The following is a 7,450-nucleotide window of genomic DNA, read 5'->3' on the forward strand; positions in this document are numbered from 1 at the left end:
TTTCCTGACGAATTTAAAAACAAAGCTCAGTGAGGAAATTCATTGTTGATGTGACACTGAGTCATAAGCCGGAAATTTATGCCATCCCAACGAGCCAGATGGTGGCGGGAGGGTGGCGAAACTCTTCGAAACTCTAGAGAATACAAGCCCAGTCTCCTTAACCTCTCCTCATAGGACAATCCTGCCATTCCAGGGATCAGTCTGATGAACCTTCATAGCACTCCCTCTATGGCAAGTATATCCTTCAGTAGGTAAGACGACTAAAACTGTACGCAATACTCCAGATGCGGTCTGAACAAGGCTCTATACAATTGCAGCAAGATTTCTTTACTCCTGTACTCAAATCCTCTTGCAATAAAGGCCAACGTACCATTTGCATCCCTAATTGCTTGCTGCACCTGCATGTTAGCTTTCAGTGACTTTATGAACAAGGACAGCCTTTGGTCATTAACACTTCCCAATCTCTCACCATTAAAGAATGTGAATAACTACCAAAGTGAATAACTTCACATTTTTCCACATTATGTGCCATCTGCCATGTTCTTGCCCACTCACTTAGCCTGTCTAAATTCCCTTGAAGCCTCTTTGCATTCTCCTCACAACTCACATTCCCACCTAGTTTTGTGTCATTAGCAAACTTGTAGATATTACATTTAGTCCCCACATCCAAATCATTGATATAGATTGTGAATAACTAGGGCCCAAGCACTGATCCTTACGGTACCCCACTTGTCACAGCCTGCCAACCTGAGAATAACCTGTTCATTCTTACTCTCTGTTTTCTGTCCGTTAACCAATTCTCAATCCATGCCAGTATGTTACCCCGAATCCCATGTGCTCTAATTTTGCTTACTAACCTCCCGTGTGGGACCTTATTGAAAGCCTTCTGAAAATCCAAATACACCACATCCAGCGGTTTCCCCTAATCTATTCTTCTAGTTACATTCTCAAAAAACTCTAAACAGATTTGTCAAATATAAATCCATGTTGACTATACCATTATTTTCTAAGTGTCCAGTTATCACATCCTTTATAATAGATTCTAGCATTTTCCCTACTACTGATCTAACAGATCTGTAGTTTCCCTTTTTCTCTCTCCATTCTTTCTTAAATAGAGGGGTTAAATTTGCTACCTTCAAATCTACATGAACCATTCCAGAATCTATAGAATTTTGCAAGATGACCACCAATGCATCCACTATCTCTGCAGTCACGTCTTTCAACAATCTGGTAGGGAATATGGGATTACTGTAGGGTTAGTATAAATGGGTGGTTGTTGGTTGGCACAGACTCGGTGGGCCGAAGGGCCTGTTTCAGTGCTGTATCTAAAAAAAAAAATAACAATTAACAAGGTATCACACACATCCTGATTGTGGGCTCCACACTGTTTAGAGTCAGGCAGCCATATTATACAGACCACTGTGTCCTCTGTTACGATCAGGTGAGGAGGGGTTGAATGGTTCCCCTCTTTTCCCTCTCCTTGTTTGACTGCAACAGGTTTACTTCTTTTTTGAAAAGGATATATTTGCCAATTCAGTCAGTATTTAACAGTTTAACTGTTGTGAACATAAAAGAACCAATCGGACAGGTTTTCTTCAGTTTAACAAAGATAGAGGTTAGCTTTATTTTACATAAATCAATCTAAGTAAAATAATAAAATATGTTTTTGTACTGAGTTAACAATTAATCTCAACTACAGAACGTATCGTAAAAGTACTGGACAGGCTAACAGTGCTCAACATTATGCACAAATCAGGCAGCAATCTCTGGTGAGCACAGATGTGCAATTAGACATGAAAATCTAAAAGTTTCTGCTCGAAATGCGCGCTCCTCCATAAATTGTGTGAAATGACATCCCACTGTCTGGCTTTTTAAATGGCGTGTGAAGTTCCTGCATGAATTCGGAGGTACAGACTAAACTTGCCACAGAAAGTTAGGGCTTGTCCATTTTAGTCTGCGTTCCCTTTTTGATAGCGTGATTTGTTTAATTATTGCTAAACAACGTCTCTGAAAGTGAAAATTAACATTTACATTGTGGAGTCTCATTCCTTCAGATCTTAATTGCTGTTAGAGATTTTTTTTAAATTAACTTTTTTCACTTTTTCTTTCTATCTCTATTATCTCTCACTCTTTATTTCTCTTTCTGTACCTGATTTGACATTGAATTCACAATTTTAACCTACATTTCCTGGTTCAGTCTTTGCAATGTTCATTCGCAACATTTCAATGTGATTGGTTAAGGGGACTGACAGTTCTTGCCCTGTGCACACAGTTCCCAATGCACTTTAGAGGGTGTCACACAGGTTTGGATCTGTAACTTACAGCAACTTCCAGTGCAAAAGGCCATAGAAAATAACTGGGCAAGGGAAAGTCTAACAAATGGTGGTTACAGTGTTCTCTGGCCCATTCTGTCCGTTAACACTCAATTGTGTCTCCCACCTAACATTTATTCATTGCATTATCTTCTTTTGCATTATTAATTTTCCTAAATCTCTTTAAATGAATTATGTTCAGTTAAAAAAAAAGCTGATTGGTAAACTGTGTAATTTAGGTGAAATGGAACAAATTAATTTTACAAACAGGATTACACTCTGTACTTGTATTTTAAGGGGTTGACATTAAGCGCAAACACTTTTGATGCCATTTTCATGAAGCTAACCACAAAAATAGTTTGGAAACTAAAAAAATTCTTGATATCTTGAGTTAAGAGAAAGCAAAACCTGCAGGAAGAAACAATGAAAGGGTCAATTTTCTAAGCTTGCACAGCCATTGGAGTCACAAGGTTTTGGGTTCTAGCTTCAATCAAGGAATCTGAGTGCATAATCTAGGCTGATACTTCAGCTGTCTTTGTACCTGCCTCAGCTTATCAGCTCTCATTCCTGCTTTTGGTATCTCTAGACATGACTATTTCTGGCTGGTTCCCAGCTTCCATCCTACATAAACTGGAAGTCATCCAAAACTCCGCTGTCCATAACCTAACTAAAATGAACTCCTGTTCACCCTTCAGCCCTCCGCTCACTGACCCACATTAGCTCTCGTTGTGGCAATGTCTCAATTTTAAAATTCTTATCTATGTGAAAGGCGCTATATGAATCCAAGTAGTTGTTATTGTGTCTGGCCTCATTTAAATAACCTGCCCTTGGCCTCCTACACTGTTCTAATGAAGTTCAATGGAAACTCAAGGAACAGCATCTTTTCTTTCGATTAGGCACTTTACAACCTTCCAGGCTTAAGACCGAGTTCAACAATTTCAGGTCATTACCACTGCTGTAATTTTTTTGGACAGCAGCTGGCAATAATTCTGCCATTCCCGTTTATACCTCCTCTAGATCCTTCTTTTGTTTCTTTTCTTGTCCATTACCACTTGCTTTTGCCTTGCACCATCATCCTTTTTGTCATTTAATCTCTCCTGCCTTCCACCCTATCACAGACTTTCCCTTTTCTTCTTCCCTCTCCTCCTCGCCCATTTTTCCCGATTACATTTCTAACATTTTTCAGTTCCGATGATAGGTCAACGACCTGAAACGCTGGCCGGGAACTTGTTCTCCTCCTGACGTAGGCCTCCATGGCTGGAGTGGGGGTGGGGGTGGGGGGGGTTGCTGAAAGACTGGAGCGGCAGTGGCCCGCCATGGAATCCGATGCTGGGATTGCCGGGCCTGATCTTCCCGGTGGGGGGGAAGCTCTGTGATGGGTCCTTCGCCACTCTGCGACGGGACCTGACTTTTCAGTTTGCGTGAATTAAAATGAAAACCGGAACGATTTTACCTGCAGTTCTGGATCATCAGTGCTGGCGCCACCGAGGTGGGGAAGGGGGGAATTCTGGATTTGTAGTGTCGTGGCGGGGGTGGGGGGAGGAGTGAACTCCGAATTTGCAGTGTGGGGTGTGGGGGTGGGGGGCGGGGGGGGTGGCGGGGAAAGGGGTCAACTCTGCAGTTTCTTTACAGGGATGGCAGCCCTTGAAAAATGGCACCAACACCTACACAGGAACCATTGACGCTGTTCACCTGGTTGTCGAGCTGGCCCCTGCCATGTGATTGGTGGGGGGGGGGCGGCCACCCTGCATATGCTAATGGAGCCGCTGGGTTCAAGACCGTGGCGGTGTGAGACCCATGCGTGCCGGCCTCTTTTTTTTTATGCTCACAGCGGCAGGACCACAAGATTGAGCCCGCTAACTCTGTTTCTCTCTCCACAGATGCTGCCTGACCTGCTGAGTAATTCCAGCAGTTTCTGTTTTTATAACTAGATATACTTTCTTGCTCTTGTTTTAATTAAGACCCAATTCCTTGTGCAGCTCTTTAATGTTGCAGGAATCTATATTTGATCTGTGGGTAAATTTATCACCCAGTTGCAGTTTTGCATGGTTAGGGATCTTTAGCAATATGATATCCCTGCCACAAACTCCAGTCTCCACCTCCATCCCACACCCTGGCCACTCCATGAGGCTGAACCACACAGTTTGCACAGTACAGAGGGCCGCTCGCCTCCCTGTAACAACGTGATTTTGTTGGGGCGGGATAGGCCAATGATGGCCTTCGTGCCCAGAGGCCAATTGAGGCCCTTAGGTGGCCTGTTAATGACCACTTAAGGGCCTCATCTCACCACCGCTGGGATTTGACCTGCGGGAGGGGTGCCTCCGCCACGCGGGGAGGTCACCCAGTAAAACGAGGCAACCTACCTGCGGGCTTGGTGGTGGGGAGGGTGGGGTGCGGTTCCCTCCTCCATTGGCAATCTGAGCCCACGGAGCTTTCCCACTGGGAAAACCTACAACTCCTTGAATCCGCCTCCCCTGCATCAATATTAGCCAATTTGTAATATTTCAAATCCCATTACAGAACCATTGCTATATGGGAAATTGGAGCTTTACCACCACCAACAAACTTGAATTAATATATTAAATTCTCCCCAACACCATCTCCCGACTGTTGTGACTTCTCTTGTGTGGGCATTGTCAGCAGTAATGGAGATGAATCAGCCAGAGATAGTGTTCAAAGGTCAATGAAATGATAAAGAACATTTGATTATATTCATGCAGGGGAGACATGGGTTGATTTTCAACTCCTTTTTCAGGTGAGAACAGGCACCAAAAATCACAGCATTGCATTTACTGCCACGTTCCCACTGATCTCCAGCCCACCACGATTATGTAACAGGCCTGGAAACACATGAACAACACACTCAGGCCAAAACCCACTGCAGCAATGGGTTCTGAGGGGCTAGAAGGGACATGCGTGTTCCACAAAGATCTTTCCAGTCGCTGCTGGTCACTCTGTATGTCCCCTCACCCCCCATCCCCCAACACTCTTCAGCAAGGCACTCTTCTGCTGGACTTTTCCGGTTTCTTGGGTGCCTCAGATGATCCTGACTGATATGAGTGGCTGCCATTGCCATTTCAATGAAGGGAATTTCCCTCAGCCCTAGGAGCTTTTGCGGGACCAATGAAGGTTTTGGGGAGATTCTGTTTTCGTGAGTTAGATTCTACAGTGAGCATAGATACTGCACAGTAACAGTTAAGCAGATATCTCACAGAAACACATAGTTCTGTATAACTACTTGCTCTTTGCATCATAAAACAATGAACAACAAATGATTGGACATGACAACATATAACACTAAGATTATAGACTGGAGCATCTTTACATGCTGCAGGCCAATGAGGCAGCTGAGCGACAAATCCAACAAGTAGGAAAACACACATGTTGGGAAAGAGTGTATAATTCAGGCCAGCATCATTGTACCACTTGTTATCTGAATATTTAATTGTCATTCATACTGTGATACTGGGGGTTTTGCTAATTTTATTCTGTTGGCTTGTTGTTGTTCGTCCTTCAAGGCGAAGATGACCATGTCCATCACCTGGGGTGTTTGATAGGGTTCCTGTGGGTACATGGGTGACACCTAAGGCCGATTTGTGCCCAGAAGGTTATGCTGCAAATAGGGCAAGATACCGCAGACAGAGTTTTGGATGAACTGCTGGCTTGGGATTTCCTCTCCTTGCGTTTTCTCTCTGCCTCTGATATGCACTTGCTTTCGAAGGATGCCACATCCTTTTTTATTTGGTTATGCCAGGTGTAGCGCTCCTGGGTGAGTTTCTCCAAGGACTCAGGATCAATATCAAAACCCCTGAGTGAAATCTTCAGAGTGTCCATGTAGCGCTTCCTTTGACGACCATGAGAGCACATCCCAGACTCCAGCTCTCCATAGAAGATTTGGGTTGGTAAGCGAGTGTCAGGCATTCTGGCTATATGACCAGCCCGACTCAGTTATGACTGTCTCAATATGGTGTGGATGCTTGACATGCCAGCTTGGGTGAGCACCTCAGTGTCCGGTACCTTGTCCTGCCATCTGATCTTCAGAAGCTTCTGAAGGCAGCTCAAGTGAAAGTGGTTGAGCTTCTTGGCATGGCGCTGGTACACAGTCCAAGTCTCACATGTATTGAGCAGAGTGGGCAGGACTATTGCTGTATAGACTTTCAGGTTGGTAGGCAGACTTAATGTTCTTTGTTCCCAGCCTGTGCTGACAGCTATGCTTGTTTTGGCAATTCTTGCATGTGTCTTGTCATCAATATAGAGAACTCAAGAGAGTATGCTGCCGAGATAAGTGAACTTATCCGTTGCTGACAGGCATGGTCATGGACTGAAACTTGGGTTCAAGATAGGGCTTTCTGGAGTAGGCTGGTATATAACTTCAGTTTTCTTTGTGCTGATCATAAGGCCAAAGTTGTCGCATGCATTGGAGAACAGGTCCACGCTACATTGCATGTCCAGCTCTGAACCGGCAACTATTGCACAGTCATCAGCAAACAGGAAATTGCGAAGTATGTCCTTGGAGACCTTGAACATGGTATAAAATGCTTAAATAAGAAAAGTGGATGGACATGAAACTGCAGCTTTATTATGGGATGATAATAGTGATGTATTGGAAGAAGTTCTTCGCCCTCAGGTTGGGAACTACTGAAATATATTGGAGTATGTTTATACAATTGAAATATAATTAATTAATTCTTAAATCACTGTTAGAGGCCCTCAACCTCATTAACTGTTAACAACTTATCAATTATATGCTTTGACAGTTGATTGGAGGGAGATTACACCTAATTCTGGGCAAATGAGGACACAGTGGTGTATAAGATAATGGCTGGCTGAAATCAGACAGGGCAAGAGCTTTACTTGCCAAAAAGACAGCCATGGAGAACTAAAGAGGGAAGAGACAACATAAAACTAAGAGAAAAAGCATACAAAAATGCACAAAATAGCACAGATCCTGGTAAATGGGAATGATACAAAGAACAGCGAAGGGTGACAAAACAGATAGTAAGAGGTACAAAAATGAAGTAATAAAAGAAACCTGTAAGTGATATCAAAGTCAACACAAAATTATATATGTTATTTTCCTAATATTATATTAGGAAAAAGAGGGTAGTCCAGAGCAATTTGGTTGCCTTGAAAATGGT

The sequence above is a fragment of the Heterodontus francisci genome, chromosome 25 (assembly GCF_036365525.1).
Source record: "Heterodontus francisci isolate sHetFra1 chromosome 25, sHetFra1.hap1, whole genome shotgun sequence".
Taxonomy (NCBI): domain Eukaryota; kingdom Metazoa; phylum Chordata; class Chondrichthyes; order Heterodontiformes; family Heterodontidae; genus Heterodontus; species Heterodontus francisci.